The following is an 18,939-nucleotide window of genomic DNA, read 5'->3' as shown; positions in this document are numbered from 1 at the left end:
TCCTCTGCCTAAATGTTAAACTAAAGTGCCTTTGTTCAGCCCACAGGGAAACATTCTGACCCTTGCCCACTTGTGAATGGCTGCAAGAAAGGAGAAATTAATACATCCGCTTCCCAAGGCTGGTCAAACCAGGAGATGTTTTGCAAGACTTATGGTCTTTTTACTTTACTTCCTCACCTCCTCCCTCTTCTCTGGTCTATAAAAGAAACTAGCACCCAGACCCTGATAAGATGGTACTCTAGGACACTAGTCAGCCATGCTCTCAGACGCCTGGCTTTCTGAATAAAGTTGCTACTCCCTGCCTCAACATCTCATCTCCCGATTTATTGGCCTGTCTTGCAGCAAGCAGAGTGCGCTTGGACTCAGTAACAAAAGTGCTTTGGAATACTTGGTACAGATCATCTCAAGCCACCTTAATCAAACTGGGTAATTAATGTGTGCTTAGAGACAAGAGGTTTATTCAGAGTCACCTTCAGGCTCTATGTATGCAGCATCAGGTAGCTGGTGGTGGAAGACATTTTGGGGCAGACGGATCTGGATTCAAATCTTGATTCTGATAGTTATCCCCCTATAACTTTTGAAAATGTGGACTCATCAGCACTGTATGAGAGTGTCTGTTGCTCTGTGCCACCCACATTACCTTATTAAACCCCTGGATCCTTGCCAGTCTGATAATAAATACTGGTATTTATTCAGTACCATTATATTTCTATTATGAGTGAACTTGGGCATTATTTCATTCATTTAAGAGTGATATTTATTTCTTGAAAGTGAACTGTGTGTTCATATTTTTTTGCCATTTTTCTGATGTCTTATTAGATTTTTGAAACTGATTCATAGAAATTCCATATATTAAATGGAAGATAAACCTTTATGACATTGTTGTATTTTTCCTCCAGTTTTTCATGTGTTTTCACTTTGCTTGGTGAATCTCGCCATGCAGAAGTGTTTGCTATGTAGGTAGCTAGATGTATCCACTTAACAACCTTAGGACTTCTGAGATTTAAAATCATGATTAGAAAGGTCTTCCCCCTCTGAGATGATGGTAAATTCTCCAAAGATGTCTAGTACTTCTGTAGTCACTCCCTTCCTTTAGAAACACACCCCCCCACACCAAACCCCCCCCCACAAAACCCTACGCCTCCTAAAGGTGGTTGAGGTACAAATATCAAAAGGAAAAAGGAAGCCCTTCTGGCACAGACACAATTGAAACAGACCTTCCCGCTTGGCTCTGAGAGGTTTCTCCTTGAATCTGCTTTCCGAGGTCATCTGGTCCTGCCCCTGCTTCCCTCATCTACTGTTCTTGAAGTGGAAGGCGGCTGAAGTTGACAAAGGTGTTATTCAGGTTATAATTGAGGGTAATGTCTCCCTCCTGCCCACCGATGGTAGTAAAATGAGGACATGATATTAGTTTGTGCAGGGCTGTAGAAAGCAATTGGAGGCACATACACTGTGGGATAGATCTGATATCATTAACTTTAAGGTTAAATGCCTTCGCAGTGAGTTACCTGTGCAAGTAAATTAAATCAAACATTTAACGTTAGCTATGCGGGTTACTTCATTTATGAAGGTTAAATAGCGGAATTTCAATATGATTGCTTAGCTTCTGGGTGGTGGAGATCTGGAAAGGGTTCCTGTTGTATATACCCTTCTAAATTGCTTAACGAAAGCATCCATGCATATTAATAACTTATTTTCTCACCTTTTCAATGTGGTAATGAAATGCCTGCAGGGGGCAAGTAATATAAATTAGCTACTTATTTGATTAGTTAAAAAAACACAAAACAAAAAAATGATCATCCTTCCTTGTAACTATGAAAGTAACATAGTTTATAAAGGAAATACTAAATACTGATTACTTAAAGAATGACAAAAAGATTAAAAAAAATTTTCCCCCAAATAAAGAGATTTTTCAGAGCTTGGGATATTTTAATTTTCATCACTGTCAAATATTTACATTAAGATTGCATAGCCATTGTCAAATATATGATACACTGCTCTCCGAAGTTGCCATTTTTATTATAGCAGAATTACACTTTTCTAACACCACACTCAACCTGATGGGGTCAGGTTGAGGTTCCTTGATTGGTGGTGGAAAGAATGGGAATGTGGCATTTATGGCTTATTCAACAAACTCGTGCAATGTCCAGCAATTGGAAAGTAATGATTTATAAACTCCCAGTGAGCATTGTACCGAGTCCAGGAACTCTAACACAATATCAATTATTTATTAACCACTAAGCTAAAGAATTAGCTTTACAGCATGAGATTGGTACTCTGTGCTTTTGACCCATAACCATGGGATCTACATTTTGGAATGATTCACGAATGTCATGGGTTTCAAAGCCCAAGTTTTCTCCAAGGGTTGGAAAGCCGTAGAAGGTGGGACTGGAATAATTGTGCAATATTTCCCACTGTGGAAATGTCACAGAATGAATATTAATCTGACTTCATATTGCATACAATCAATTTTTTCCTGTAAAAGCTAAAGTTACCTGTAGGAGAACCTGGTGTCACGTATAAAACAGTTGTAGTCGTGTCCCCCATATCACGTGTACATGGCATTCAGCCACGGACCTTGAATTTCCTGAGACTTCAGTGTGTATCTTTCCTTTACAGCTTAGCTTCTTGTAAGTGAGTGAAGCATTAATTCCCATACTTTGACCTCCTCAAAGGAAAAGTCTCTTAAAATGCCAAGTTATAACCCCTACAAGGTTCAACTCAACAGTCTTTAAAAGTAATAGCCCAAAGCGGTAATTTATTGTTAAGAAAGAAGAAATGAAACAGAGTGAAGTCTCTAAATGGACTGCATTAAAATGGAATCACTCTTCCCTGGCTCTCTTTCTAGATTTAATGGTTAATCAACCATTAACATTTTCTAGTTATTTTAGGCTATGCCTGTACTTTACTGCCACATGTTTTAGAATTATAAAATAAGCATATAAATAACTTCTAATGTGAGCAAAAACCTTTTATTAGATTAGCTGTTGACAGAAACAAGTTTTCTTAAAAGGGCAAAGAAGTTACGTGAATTTTATGTGACTCAATCAGCCAGATTTCTGGGTGTGATTTTTAAGATGCATTACCATCATTGCAGCTGAATTTAACACCTAATTCTTGCCTGCATGTACGAGACTCATAGCAATAGGTCTCTCTTGGATATGGAGAGAGCAAAATTCTCTCCGCCTCCTCTTTCCAATTTCCTTCCTTAGGAAATTTAAAGCTCATCAATGGCGAAATCAGTGTTAAATACTTTTCTAGTTGGGTATAGGAACAAACCATCTTTATATGTGGCATACAAATATATCAGTTGCGGCCATATATATGGTCATCTGTTAATGTTTTGTCTTCTGGCACACCTGAATTTTCATCATTTATGCTGGATCTGCTAGGCTGAGTGCCAGTGGTTTGCAGGCATTCAGTGCCGCAAAGCAGACTGTGCGTATGCAGTGGGACAGCTTGTTTTGGTGGCCTGGGCCACGACCCCTTTCTCAGAGAATCAATCCTTACCTTCCTGACCATAGATATGGGCCACAGCGATCATCTTGGTAGCATGTTGTCACTTTTCTTTGCAAAAGCAGCTCAGAGCAGTAGTGAATAGCAGACCGTAGTGGGTAAGTCAGGTTTGCTCTTAGAGACAAAAACCAACATGTAGAAAACAACATGGGGTGGGGAGAGGTGCTTTGCTCTCTGATCTCTTCCCAGGTCTTGGATCTAGTTCTTTATGAGGCTTGGTTACATTAAGTCCTTTTAGAGAAAATTCCTCCTTGCGACTGAGCTAATTTGAGTGGATTTCTGTGTCTTACAACCAAAAGTAACTTGACTAAGTCAAAGGGAATAGTGACAGAGTGGATCGCATCCCTTTTCTTGGCATTCCTCCTTTCTTACGAAGTCAAGTCAAACAAAAAGCAGTAAGAGAACCGATTGTTGTATCATTTCAAGGTTATCTGAAGAAGTTTTAATACTGACAAAAACTCTCTCCTCTGACTAAGCTTGAGTCAGGATTCTCTGAGCCCTCAACTGACTACGCCATGAACTTGGGCTCTGACCTTGGATGGCTTAGTTCAGGTTCATCAAGAATTCTGTTAAATCAGTTCAGCAAAAATTCCTCATCCTCTGTATCTGATCAAACTCCTCATCCCCCACCCTAGGTGGTTTCCCACTCTGATCTACTTTCAACAAGAACGTTGAGTCAGTCTAGTAAGGATCCTTCTAGCCTAGATGTTTCCTCTTAGTAACTTTCCATCCACTGGCCTTACACTGCTCCTTGGTGGTAAGTCTTCTCTTTCTCTTGCCTTTGTTCTATTCAGAGTTGAGCTCAGTCTCTCCTTGTTAGGGAACCATTGACTGGAACTGCCCGCCTTGGCCCGGCATGATAATAACTACTTGCATGAGTTGTCTCGCAACAGGAAGTCCCCGTAAGAAACATGCCACTGCCACCAAAAACTAACTGGGAGAATTCAGGAAGGGCCACAAGAAGGGAAGAGACAGCCCATAATATGTCCTGCCAACCTCCCAGAAACCCTCACGCTGGAAACCATTTTGACTGAGAGATTCAAGCACCACCAGGAAGGGCCTTGAATCAGACCAAATATGGGCACAGGCAATATAATTGGCCAGAGACAACTTGGAAAGCTAACTGCATCACCATAAAACTTGAGACTTGAGCCATGTGGCAGAGCAGTCCTCCTGCGTTCCCTGACGCTGCTGCTCTCTGCCCGGGAGTCCCTTCCCAATAAAGTCTCCTGCTTTGTCAGCACGTGTGTCTCCTTGGACAGTTCATTTTCAAGTGTTACACAAGAGCCCACTCTTGGGTCCTGGAAGGGGTCCCCCTTCTGGTACCATCCCCTACTGCAGGACTCCCATTGCAGGACCCCCCTGAATAAAACCTTCTGTACCATCTTTAAAAAGTATCTAAATAATTTTTTCTTTAACTACATACCTACATGGAATGTATCCATCTCAAGCTTCCTCATGAAGAGAGTCTTTTAGAGAAATGAGTTTCCAACAGATCTCTGGGGAGGAGTGCTTGACCCTTTGAGGAAAGTGTTTCATGTTCATTTAGCGTTACCTAGGAAGGTAAGATGCATTTAGCGTTGAGGAATAGGTGAGATTGCAAGGCAGCAATGGATCAAGAGGAGTGGTTGATGGCAAAAGTTAAGGATTTTATTATCACAACTTGATAAAAACTTGGTAACCTCCAAATTAAGTTTTGAACAACGTGAGACGACATCAAAATGCCAACTGAGCATTTAGCACGCTGTATCGTTAGATCTGTCGCGAGACTTTGCTTTCCTGAGTAACCCAAATCAGGATCTGCCAATGACATGCGTCATTTCTGACATGCGTCAGAAAATTCCATAAGAATTTATGGAACTGTTTTCCTTCCCTTAGACTGTGGTGTTAGGATCCAAAGCATTGTCTGGATGATATTTTGTGCCTGTTATCCCCCCAAATGATGCTAAAGTGAATTCATTAATTTTTAACCTGAAAACACTTTAATTCAGAATATGAAAGGTTAGTTTGAAAATAAGGTATGATACAAAGGGGATGGCAGGCACCCTGGTGTGCAGTAGATTGCCTCTGATCTTTTGCAATCCAAACGAGAGAGGCTGCTGTTCAGTTATGGATGAAAAGGCTCATTATCTCAAAGATAATTGCCCAGATGCCATACCAGCGAGGTCACACTAAACAGGGCTGTGGTTTCTGAACCAAATACTTGAGCTAATAGTTAAAGGTGTAGGGAATCATTTTTAATGTGCTGTAGAGAACAACCAATAAATACTTCCCTTAGCTAAAAGGTTTAACCATTCCTGGAGACTGGGTGGAGCTACATTGTGAATCTGCAATAATTAGGAAGAAAGGAAAAACAACTTTTTCATTCTAGAATGTGGTCACATGTTTTCTCTGCTGTTCAAGTTTTGTTGGACTTTTCTCCAAATGTGCAAATACTTCTGTCAACTTTTAAAGAAAGTCATGCAGCACGTGTGAAATAAAACTCATATTTTATGGCAAGACAAAAAAAAAAAATTTAAACATAAAAAATTCCTCTCTGCCCTTTGCTCAATCATAACTAGCAACATTCTCTTAGCATCAACAAGATGACTCCTTAAGAGACAACATTCTTTCCTGATCTTGTAAGGGGTCCCATGACCTACCACGATGATGATTAGATGTGGGTTATGTAAACTGCCGGTAACACATCTTTTGATGTACAGCACTCTGTCTCCAAAATCTTATATACCTGTGCCTTGACTCTTAATAGGTAGAACTGTTCTCAGAGCTTTCTGAGATGCTCTTCCTGGGTTATAATTCTCAAATTCGGCTTGAATAAAGTTTTCCATTTCTTTCTTAGGCTGATTAATTTTTCATTGACACATGAAAGGATAAGTAGTAAAATATTTTAATATATTTTCGTTCTAGTCTACATTCTTAAGCTAAGCCTTTATGTTACAAGGTTTGTGAATACATTTGAAATGTTGAAGCCACAGACATTGACATTTTCTGGAAAACTGCAATACAGTGGGTGAAGGCAGGGCTGAAAAAAAAATAACAAGTGAGAATCTGACCTCTTACTTCAGTCTCTGACTCTTCCAAGTAAATGTTACGCCTGCTTGGTTTTTTTTTTTTTTTTTGCTTGCTTGGTTTTTTGAATTGCATCGTCTCATAATGACTCGGCAGGTGGTGCTATCTCAACTGAAATTAAATTTTATAGTTAGTCACAGGGTCTTTTTCTGTTAGAAAAGCTATTAACACTTTCAAAACTAAGCAAATGTAATGATAAAGATCAAGGCTGACCATCCGTAATCGTATGTATAATTTCGTCCTGTTCCATTTTGCAATTTGTGGAGCAGACAATTAAGAGCAGCAATATCTATAGTAAAAACCAAGTGTGGGGCTTCCCTGGTGGCGCAGTGGTTGGGAGTCCGCCTGCCGATGCAGGGGACGCGGGTTCGTGCCCCGGTCTGGGAGGATCCCACGTGCCGCGGAGCGGCTGGTCCCGTGAGCCATGGCCGCTGAGCCTGCGCGTCCGGAGCCTGTGCTCCGCAACGGGAGAGGCCACAACAGTGAGAGGCCCGCGTACCGCAAAAAAAAAAAAAAAAAGAAACCAAGTGTGGACTTTTGAGCATTTGCAGATAAGCACAAGGAGAGAGAATTTGGATAAAGTCTGGTGTGGGATATGGAATCTACTGGAACACAGAATGAGACAAATTAGCATCATAGGACCGACACAGTGAAAGAATCTTTTTCTCCAAGCTGAGACTGGCTTAAGGCTTTATCGATTTTTCCTTTGTGAGATGACTTAGAACTTTAGTACAGGAATTGTAGAGGATTCTTCTTATTGTAAATAATTTTTTAATATGGAGTGTATCTAGTTATCAGCCACACTGGAGTCGTTTTTTGGAAAAGACTGTTTGTAATGAAACCCTTCCCTCCTTCTGGGTGACAGACCCCTTCTTCATGACACAGTGACACAGTGAGTCAGTATCATTTTCCTGGTCACAGTGATTGATTCAGTCATGTGCCAAGCTAGGTTGTCTTCTGGATGAAAGTGATGGGGAATTATCCACTTCCTCTCTTTTGTGGGATTGTAAGCTTTTGCCTGCAGACATGCCTCCAGCAATGTCACCCTTCACAAGGAGAAACCCTGAGAGAGTGAACCTGATGCCCAGGTCCGGGCTAGCCCACAAGTCTTGATACTTTCTAAATCCCTAGCTCTAGTCCTGGAGGTCCTCAGCGCTGCCCTGCTTTCTTGGAGCACTTCTCATTCTGTGGCTACCACAAGAGTGATGGGGTTTAGGACACATTACCCTAATGTCTGGCAACTTGGCATGTTGACTATTTCGAGCTAAAAGAGTTTGAGACATGGTAGGTGCAGGAAGGACTTTCTGACTTTCCCCTGAATCAAGTCATGAAACACTCATGGGAGAGATGCCCTTCTTATGTCCGGAAGAAAGGAGCATCCTTATCTCCAAAGAAGAAAAGGAACTCAGGGAGGGGCTAAAACCAAGCAGGACACTGTGGGGTCCTCCTGAGCACAAAAACCTCTCTTGTCCCCAGTTTCTGATTTGCAGGATAAAGGCTTCAGCCTTCTAGACTTTCCTGAGTACCAAAGAGCAGATTCCAACAGTTACTAATCAGGGAAGTAAGGGAACGCAGAAATAAAGGAGAAGCAATAAAGAAACAATAGTGCAGCTATTAAAGCAGGATCCTGGTTCCTCCTTAAGGGATATACATAACAATAGCTTTGAGTTCTTCTGCAGGAACTAAGGCTCCCACCGAGGTAGAGGATGGTAACTTCAGGCTGAGCTCAAGATTCCTGGAGAACTGCCTTGCTACCTTACCACCAAGCGATCAGAAGGAAGCCACACACCCTGCAGCCCTCACCCCAAAGTTTACCTATAAAAACCTTCCCCCAAAGCCATTGGGGAGTTTGGGGATTTTGAGCATGAACCACCTGTTTTCCTTGCGTGGCCCTGCACTAAATATTTCTCTGCTGCAAACTCTGACATTTTGGGTTGTTTGGCCTCACTCTGTGTGGGGCACGTGAACTTGTGTTTGGTAACAGGATCTGAACCAACAGGCTATGCTAACTTTCTCCCAGTTTACTACAGTTAGCTCAGTTTTGTCCTGTCATATCTTTCTATGACTTTCCGCTCTTTATCAAGCCTAGCAAAAAACCACACAGGTTTAACTGTTTCTTCAGGTCTCTGTTTCCTTATGAAGACTCCCATGTCATGTAGAACTTACATTAAATAAATTTGTATGCTGTTAATCTGTCTCTTGCTACAGGATTCCCAGTGGAGAACTAAAGAAGAGAGAGGAAAAGATATTTTCCTCCCACAGAGGAGCTTTACGATACTCCTTTTAAAACTGGTTTGTCTTGGTTTCTGCTAATGGCAGTATACTAGGGCAAGTCACCCAATATCTTCATGAAAGAGATAAGATCTACTGAGGGGAAGCAGACTGCGCCACCCTAAAATGTGCCGTGTTGGCTTGTGGACTGTTATGAGGTGAAGGCATTTAAGACCCAGCAGACTCAGGGAAAGCTTGTTACTTCTCCCTTAACTGCCTAAAAGAATTTAGACGGGGGGTCTGTACCAGAAAGAGAGCTATTTCCAGAGATAACTTCTTACATCAGAAGAACTTACCTGCATGGCAGGGCAAACACTGGTCTACGAAACATTTGCTTTTCTCATCTTCCTGTGAGTTATCCTCCTCCTCTTTGCAGCCTCAGGTCCGTGTCCCCTTTTTCCTTGGCTCCGGGTGGTATATAAACATTAGTTGCTGACTACCATTGAGTCTCATGTCTCTGTGGGGCTCTCACATGGATATAGTTAAATTTGTTTTTCTCCTGTTGATCTGTCTTATGTCACTTAATTAGCAGACCAGCCAGAGATCCTAGAAGGGAAGAAAGGAGACTTCTTCCTTCCCAACAATATTCAAGGGGAATCTCTCAGCTTGTTGCCGCTTACCTACACCTGGAACCATTCTTGCTTTCTTCTCTCTTGAGTCAGAAGAGGAAGTGTCCCTTCTCACACATGACACCCTCTGTCCTGTGTCAAGACTTTCTCATGCTTTTCCTTCTGCCCAGCATACTGTTTTCTATTCACTTCCTTTCATCTTCAACTCCCCAGAGAATTCTGAACCACAGAATTCCGGGGCTTCCTCCCCATATTATCCTCTTACTATGTATGGTTTTATATCCCTCACACTCATCCCAATTATGTTTATGTTCTCATGTGTTGGCTAACATTTTCTCAGTCTCCTCTACTACAGTGGAAACTCTGTGAGAGCAGGGACCATCATTTATGTTACTCTAGCACCTAGCTCATTTTTAAGGCATTGATTAAATTAATAAATATTCTTTTTGCTCTTGCTGAAGATAATTACCTAATCAGAGTGAACTTCCACCATCAATTACAATTATGATTCAATTCCTTAAAATGGGAAAATCTGAGAAAAAGTATACATGGGACTGATTTCATTTGGTTGACTATCAAACTCCCCTTGTCTCCCATCCCTGCAAACAGAACTTTGAAATTTTCCAGATGTTGGGCCTCCATTTGCTTGGGAGAACAGGAGGGGTACCCTCCTCAGCACAAGCACCGTTCTGATTAGTAGAAGACAACACTGATAGCTCTATTCCCTTTGCCAATGACTCAGGAATAAGCATGGCTAGGGAGGCTTGTTGGCCTGCTCTGTGGAAGTTTCCCTCTCTCTTTTTTTTTTTTTTTTTTTTTTGGCGGTACGCGGGCCTCTCACTGCTGTGGCCTCTCCCGTTGCGAAGCACAGGCTCCGGACCTGCAGGCTCAGCGGCCATGGCTCACGGGCCCAGCCGCTCCGCGGCACGCGGGATCCTCCCAGACTGGGGCACGAACCCGCGTCCCCTGCATCGGCAGGCGGACCCTCAACCACTGCGCCACCAGGGAAGCCCCTCCCTCTCTCTTAAGAAAGGGGGTCCAAGGAGTTAAAAAATGACTAAAGAAGATATTTTAGGAGATACAAACAAACTTTATTTAACACTTCATGAAGTGAGCAGTCTCCATTAAGAAAACTGCAGGGAATAGCTTCAAGACGGCGGAGGAGTAACACGTAGAGGTCACCTTCCTCCCCACAGATACATCAAAAATACATCTACGTGTGGAACAGCTCCTACAGAACACCTACTGAACGCTGGCAGAAGACCTCAGACTTCCCAAAAGGCAAGAAACGCCCCACGTACCTGGGTAGGGCAAAAGAAAAAAGGAAACACAGAGACAAAAGAATAGGGACGGAACCTGCACCAGTGGGAGGGAGCTGTGAAGGAGGAAAGGTTTCCACACACTAGGAGCCCCTTCGCGGGTGGAGACTGCGGGTGGCGGCGGGGGGAAGCTTCAGAGCCGCGGAGGAGAGCGCAGCCACAGGAGTGCGGAGGGCAAAGCGGAGAGATTCCTGTACAGGGAATCGGTGCCGACCGGCACTCACCAGCCTGAGAGGCTTGTCTGCTCACCTGCTGGGGCAAGTGGGGGCTCTGAAATGAGACTGGGGCTTTGGAGGTCAGATCCCAGGGAGAGGACTGGGGTTGGCTGAGTGAACACAGCCTGAGGGGAGCTAGTGTGCCACAGCTAGCTGGGAGGGAGTCCGGGAAAGTGTCTGGTACTGCCTAAGAGGCAAGAGACCATTGTTTCGGGGTGCAAGAGGAGAGGGGTTTCAGAGCACCGCCTAAAGGAGCTCCAGAGACAGGCGTGAGCCGGGGCTATCAGTGTGGACCCCAGAGACGGGCATGAGACGCTAAGGCTGCTACTGCCGCCACCAAGAAGCCTGTGGGCAGCACAGGTCACTGTCCACACCTCCCCTCCCGGGAGCCTATGCAGCCCGCCACTGCCAGGGTCTCGTGATCCAGGGAAAACTTCCCCAAGACAACACATCCTGCCTCAGGCTGGTGCAACGTCACGCCGGCCAGGCTGGCCCCGCACTCCGCGCCCCTCCCTCCCCCCGGCCTGAGTGAGCCAGAGCCCCCGAATCAGCGGCTCCTTTAACCCCGTCCTGTCTGAGCGAAGAACAGACGCCCTCCAGCGACCTACACGCAGAGGCGGGGCCAAATCCAAAGCTGAACCCCAGGAACTGTGTGAACAAAGAAGAGAAAGGGAAATCTCTCCCAGCAGCCTCAGGAGCAGCGGATTAAAGCTCCACCATCAACTTGATGTACCTGCATCTGTGGAATACCTGAATAGACAACGAGTCATCCCAAATTGAGGAGGTGGACTTTGGGAGCAACTGTAGACTTGGGGTTTGCTTTCTGCATCTAATTTGTTTCTGGTTTTATGTTTATCTTAGTTCAGTATTTAGGGCTTATTATCATTGGTAGATTTGTTTATTGATTTGTTGCTTTCTTCCTTTTTTACATATGTATATATATTTTTTCCTTTTTCTCCTTTTGTGAGTGTGTATGTGATGCTTCTGTGTGTGATTTTGTCTGTACAGCTTTGCTTTTACCGTTTGTCCTAGGGTTCTGTCTTTCCTTTTTTTTTTTAAACTATAGTTTTTAGTGCTTGCTATCATTGGTGGATTTGTTTTTTGGTTTGGTTGCTCTCTCTTTCTTTTTTTTTCACCTGTTTATTTTTAATAATCTTTAAAACATTTTTATTTTAATAACTTTATTTTATTGTATTGTATTTTTCTTTCTTTTTTTCCTCCCTTTTCTTCTGAGCCGTGTGGCTGACAGGTCGACTGCAGTGAAGGAGCAAATTTAGAGATGATTTCCTAGCTACAATGTGGCCAACAGAGAGTTTATAGCAAAAAGGTAGTGCTGTCACGCACAGTTTGGAATATGACGATGACATTGTTCTTATGATGATTACAATCTATTTCTGCTGGATGTGAATGGTCCAGCCAACTGGGGAAGTGTTCTCACACTTGGACTCTGTCCACTTTCCTGCTGTGGTTCACTTTCTTGTTCTCTACCTGTTCTGTCCTGGCAGCCTATCAGATTGAAGTTATGAAGCCTCGTGGCTTAGTTAATGCCTCCAGTTAAGCTTGGGGAAGAAAGCAGGAAGCAGCAGACTGGCTTCCTAAGCAGGTTTAAAGGGGGTAAGAACACCCTTAACAGACGGCAGTTTGACTCGTGGAAAAGTCAATCGCTTCCTTTCATTTCCAGCAGGTATTGAGAAGAGCTGGATGAAGAGTCCACAGAGCAACCTGGATAAAATACCACTGAGCGTAGAGAGAGGGAACAAGGAACTTCTGAGACACATCAGATCAAAGGATGTTTGAGGCTGGGTTAGCACTGGAGCACTTCAAAAGTGTGACGTGAGCCCCCCTGCCCGTCTCCAGCCTCAATTGCTGATCCATCATTCTGGGATAAGCTTTCATATGCAAAGCAAAAATGAGGACTGGCTTTCCCAAGAAATGCCTTGTTATTTCTTGTCTTTCATTAAGCTGGGACCTGAGAGCACCGAGACAGGAAAAATATAATGATGAAGTCAAGCTGATTTTTTTGTGGAGCTGAAGCTCTTGTTAAAACTCAGAGGCTTAAGTGTGGCTGGTGACTGTTTAAAACGATTATTTCAAATGGTAGCCTTGCTTCTCCCTGCTGAACTCATTTACTGATTATCTCACTCTGGTTTGGAATTTCTGAATAAAGAAATGAATGATGAAGAAAGAAGAAATGGAGGAGTATACGAATAAAAGGCCATCGCTGGAACTTTAATGTTATGAGCTTGCAATGCCATATTGAACAGGAAAAAAGGAAGAAGAAAGCTTTCTATTCAGTGACCGTTTGAAGCTCACCAATGTGCAATATGTTTTCATCACATTGAAGGCATCTGACAATAGAAACGTGATATGCAGTTTCTTTCTTGCTCTCTCTCTTTTTAAAATTGAATGGCTGAGGTATATCATTCTGCTGTATCGTGACCGTGACTAGAAAACACTTGGAGTGTTTTAAAGCCACAACAGATGGAAGGGCTTCAGCTGAACGGAGTAAAACTGGGAGGTTTTTGGTCTCCTGATTCGACTTATTCACAGGAAGAAGGGAAGAGATAACTATAAAAATAAATAAAAAATGCATTTGTCTCAATAGAATACAGACAAATGCACAGAGCAGCAACTGTAATATTGTAGTCAAATTACATTTAAAAAATGTTAATCGATTGTAGGTATGTACCACATCTTCTTTGTCCATTCATCTGTCGATGGGCATTTAGGTTGCTTCCATGTCCTGGCTATTGTGAATAGAGCTGCAATGAACATTGGGGTGCATGTGTCCTTTTGAATTATGGTTTTCTCAGGGCATATGCCCAGTAGTGGGATTGCTGGGTCATATGGTAATTCTATTTTTAGTTTTTAAGGAACCTCCATACTGCTCCCCACAGTGGTTGTATCAATTTACATTCCCACCATATTACTCAAGCCATAAAAAGGAATAAAATTGGGTCATTTGCAGAGATGTGGATGGACCTAGAGTCTGTCATACTCTAGGTATGTGAAGTAAGCCAGAAAGAGAAAAACAAATATCATATATTAACGCATATATGTGGAATCTAGAAAGATGGTACAGATGAACTTATCTGCAGGGCAGGAATAGAGACGTAGACATAGAGAATGGACATGTGGACACAGGGTAAGGGGAGGGTGGGACAAGTTGGGACATTAGGATTGACATATATACACTACCGTGTGTAAAGTAGATAGCTAGTGGGAACCTGCTGTATAACACAGGAAGTTCAGCTCAGTGCTCTGTGATGACCTAGATGGGTGGGATGGGGGGGGAGGGAGGTCCAAGAGGGAGGGGATAGAGGTATACATAGAGCTGATTCACTTCATTGTACAGCAGAAACTAACACAGAATTGTAAAGTAATTATACTCCAATAAAAAATACATAAAAAATAAAAATATCAATCGAGAGTAAGACAAATACAGAGCTAAAACTGCACTCCTTGGATGGGACTCAAACCCAGCCGCACCTCAGATTGGGACTTGAACCCACAGTGTTTTGTTTTTTTAACAAATTTATTTTTGGCTCGTTGGGTCTTCATTGCTGCACGCGGGCTTTTCTCTAGTTGCGTGAGCAGGGACTACTCTTTGTTGCAGTGCACGGCCTTCTCATTGCCGTGGCTTCTCTTGTTGCGGAGCACGGGCTCTAGGTGCGTGGGCTTCAGTAGTTGTGGCACACAGGCTCAGTAGTTGTGGCTTGCGGGCTCTATAGTGCAGGCTCAGTAGTTGTGGTGCACAGGCTTAGCTGCTCCGTGGCATGTGGGATCTTGCTGGACCAGGACTCGAACCCGTGGCCCCTCCATTGGCAGGCGGATTCTTAACCACTGCGCCACCAGGGAAGTCTGATTGAAACTGCTCACCTGGTGTCAGGACTTACTGAAGCTCAGGTTCTTTGTCTCGATGCCGAAATAATTCATTGCGAGGCAAAGTGATGGGCGAAGAGTGAGTTTATTAACGTAGGATGCTTGTGAGAGGTACAAGCAGGCAGGCAGGGGAGCACAGCCCTGAGAACAAAGAGGGCTACATTTTTACAATCAAAGAGAAAGTGGGGAAGGGAGAAGACCACCTTCTTCCTCATTTTGAGATAGACGTCAAGGTTTACATCATTAGTTTCTCCTTTGACCCTATATGGTCTAACCAGGATCGTCATGGTGCTATTTAAATGATATGTATATTAGCAAAAGGATGGTGAAGTAGACTAAAATATGGTAATTCATCTCATGTTTTGGTATAATGTCCCCTTTCACCTGGTTTTTTTCCCCTTTCACCTGTATTCCTGTCTTGGCTACATGCAGAAACACTACTCTTCAAGGACAGTTAACTCCTTGACTTCATTTCACAAGATTCAGACCCCATGTCTATTGTCTTGTGTTTTAACTATCAGGGTTTGTGGCTTGAGTGTGCCTTGTGCTTGAATGCACTGGTCTTCCTTCAAAGTAGTGTAGATTGTTGCTACGTTACTGGATTCTTTTCTTGAGTGGTCACTAGCTTACAACAGTCTCCCAAAATTCCTTAAAATTCCCTTTCTGTCTTTAATCCACTAGTGGGATTTCTAAACTATTTAATTATCCTACTCTATCTCTATCAGAACTGGTTGCATTAGGTTCAAAGATTTATGTTTCATTCTGAGCTATTGACAAACTCATTCAAAATTCATTTTCACTGAACAGCACGCTGACTCAAAGTCCCTGATGGGACTCACCCATGGTTTTGATGATAAAAAGTGCATAGGTGAAGCGAACTCATAGACCTCATATATCGTGTTCTTCTTGAGGCACCAAAGGTCAAATACAAGGCCTGTGGCATGAAGCAGCCTGCTGAGACCTTCTGCTGTGAAGTTTAAGGTTAGACAACATCCTTGTCCTTCCTCAGTGTCAGAGGGAATACTGGTGAGTCTTTTCCTGAGAAAATGGCCAACAGCACTGCATATCTGGATGGGTTATCAGACTTACTCTCTGAGTCTTTGTTTTCTCATCTATAATGTGGGGATAATAACAGTAAGACTCAGGGGAGTATTGGAGAATTAAATAATCTGTGTAAAGCACTTAGCCTGAGAAATAGCACATGTTCCTTGTCATGATTGTTTTGCTGTCCTTGCTGTATTTATCTGAGCTTTAACATCCTTGTGGTAACAAATGACGATTTTTAATTACCTTTATGCTGAAGAAAGCTGTATGTACAACGTTTTGCTCTTCAAAGTGTTCATTCCTTCAAAGATACTGTTTCATGTGAACACTGTTATAGAGGATGCTGTGGGACGCATGAAGGAAGTTGTCTCTGACCAAGAATGCATGGGGAGGTTTCCACGGAGGAGTTAATGTCTCCACTGAGTTCTGGTGTACCAGTAGGAGCTGGGGGAGACTAGATGAAAAAGCAGGAAAGATGGTTTGAGGCAGATGGCACATGTGGACGGACAAGGACCTAAGGACTAGAATTATGCAGTGCAGTGGATAAGTAATTTCCAAGGACAGAGGGGAGGGAGAGGTGAGGGGTAGAAGGTGGTGTCATACATATACTACAGGCTGGGAGATTATAAAGAACGTCAGTGCGAGGGTAAGCCATGGAGAGCTCTTGAAGGGTTTTCAGAATGTGACAAGACAGCTCGATCATGTTTGTGATTTAGAGTGGGGGTAAGATTGAGAGGGGTGGGAAAGCAGAATCATGGAAATCTGGAAACAATTATTGCAGAGAATTATGTAAGAAATGATGATTTGGGACTAGAGTATACACACGACTATATATAAAATAGATAACCAACAAAGACCTACTGTAGAGCACAGGGAACTCTATTCAATATCTTGTAATAACTTATAGTGGAAAAGAAGCTAAAAAAGAATATATATATATATATATAAACTAGATATATGTAACTATATATATAAAAACTGTATATATATAAAGAATGTATATATAACTGTATCACTTTGCTGTACACCTGAAACTAACACAATATTGTAAATCAACTATATTTCAGTAACATTTTTAAAAAATGTGAGAAAAAAGAAATGATGAGACACTGACTTAATACTCCACAAGTGGAAATAAAGAGCTAGGGATCCATAGGAGAGGGATGAAAGGCAGTGTCCAGGAAGTTGTGACTTTTCGATGGTATGGAATTGTGGTGAGAAAGAGGCTTCTGCGCCCAAAAGATAGTAATACGACTGAGTTGACAAAAGGAGACGTGAAACGAGTTATGGCAGGAAGTGGTTTATTTTGGATATGCTGCTTTTGAGGTGCCTAAAGGATATTCCCAAACGATTTCAATTAATCACCCTCAGAGCCAAGGGACCCTCTAAGGGTGTACATACAAATAAGACTGTCGGTGGGTACACAGGTTTATATAAAAATATACGTACATACTCCAATCACCAAAAGTATTTAATTGAAATAATTTCTAAACTCAGTTGCAAAGATTTATTGTCTTGAGCATTAAAAATATTAAATCTGGGCTTCCCTGGTGGCGCAGTGGTTGAGAGTCCGCCTGCCGATGCAGGGGACACGGGTTCGTGCCCCGGTCTGGGAGGATCCCACATGCCGCGGCGCGGCTGGACCCGTGAGCCATGGCCGCTGAGCCTGCGCGTCCGGAGCCTGTGCTCTGCAACGGGAGAGGCCACAGCAGTGAGAGGCCCGCGTACCGCAAAAAAAAAAAAAAAAAAAAATTAAATCTATTAGCAGCCCTACTGAGGCCTCTAGAAATCCAGTGACCCAAAATGGAATGATCTTTTGCTCAAGCAAGTAATTCAGACAGAATTGTGCCCAAACCAAACAAAATAGACATTAAAATAGGAAAACAAGCTGGTTCTACATAACTTAGTTGATGAAGTCTAATCATATTGGGCCCATTGCTTTAATATCAAGAATACATAGAATTACAATAAAATAATAACCCTCCCTTAAGAATAATATATATATATATATTATATATACACACACACATATAAAGGCTCCCTCACAGGGGCCTATAATTTAACTAATGTAAAGAATAATAAAATTTGGAGGCAGTAGTCTAGCACGATAAGCTGGAAATGAACAGAAAAATAATTATTGCAATATTGCGTTATGTAAAGGATATTCCTTTTTTTAGGAGACAATGCCAGATTCTTGCTTTGGACACAGAAAACGTCAGCCTTTTACTTGTTCATTGTAATTTGTTGGAAGATAAGGCTTCCTTAATATTTAGTATTAAGGTCCCTGAAATGTTCACCTGTTTAGTAGTTTGGTGTCTTAGCAATTGATCAATAAAGGGCCAGATGTACACAGTATGAAGCGTTTCTTTCTCGTGCGTTGAGATCAGACGGGGTAGAGCAGGCGACTCTTCTGGGTTTTGCTGGGATCTCTCACATGTTCAGGGGCTGATCTACGCTGGCTGTAGGGTGACTGAGTCCTACAACAAGAGCTTCTCAGCCTCCAACAGGCTGGATTGGATGTGTTCTCTGGCAAAGGCAGAAGTGCAAGAGAAGGGAAAAGCTATTCACCCAGGGACAGGCCAAGTGCCCTGTGCACACAACAAGGGGTAAAGCATTAGTAATGGAGGGCTGGGAAGTGCTCTCAGAAGACACATTATTCTTGAGGGAAATTAGGGACCATTGGACATGATTCCTTTTTTTACATTTTATGAAGACTAAATTACATTAGCTATTATGTGTATGTGGAAGTGATTGCTTTTAAAACATATATATAACTTAGAAAATGTTATTATTACCAATTTGCATTTATGATATAATTGATTTGTTAACTCACTGCATTTTAATCAGTAAATTTTAAAATTCTCATTACTTATAGGAGTTTTGAACATGATCTATTATGAAGTAGCAAAAAATACATATACCTATATGTATTAATAAAAATCACATTTTTTGTTATGCTTATTAGAACACAGGGAAATAACAAATTTGATACTAGTACTTGTTTAAATTGACAAACTACACTAAATCTGGCTTTAGACTGTTACAGCACTTTTC

At 42.3% G+C, this 18,939-nt stretch overlaps 1 long non-coding RNA gene across 1 annotated transcript in view; it reads left to right on the top strand.

Moving 5' to 3' along the window:
- Positions 1-14,093, top strand: part of LOC137224081 (uncharacterized) — a 64,209-nt gene extending 50,116 nt beyond the window's left edge. Inside the window, exon 4 of the long non-coding RNA XR_010943230.1 lies at positions 12,641-14,093. This is a non-coding gene — a long non-coding RNA (uncharacterized lncRNA). The remainder of the gene's footprint in view (positions 1-12,640) is intronic.
- Positions 14,094-18,939: the final 4,846 nt, after the last annotated feature.

This window comes from Pseudorca crassidens, chromosome 4 (genome assembly GCF_039906515.1).
Source record: "Pseudorca crassidens isolate mPseCra1 chromosome 4, mPseCra1.hap1, whole genome shotgun sequence".
Lineage (NCBI taxonomy): Eukaryota > Metazoa > Chordata > Mammalia > Artiodactyla > Delphinidae > Pseudorca > Pseudorca crassidens.
The sequence above is the reverse complement of the archived record's forward strand: the minus strand, read 5'-3'. Positions and strand labels throughout refer to the sequence as shown.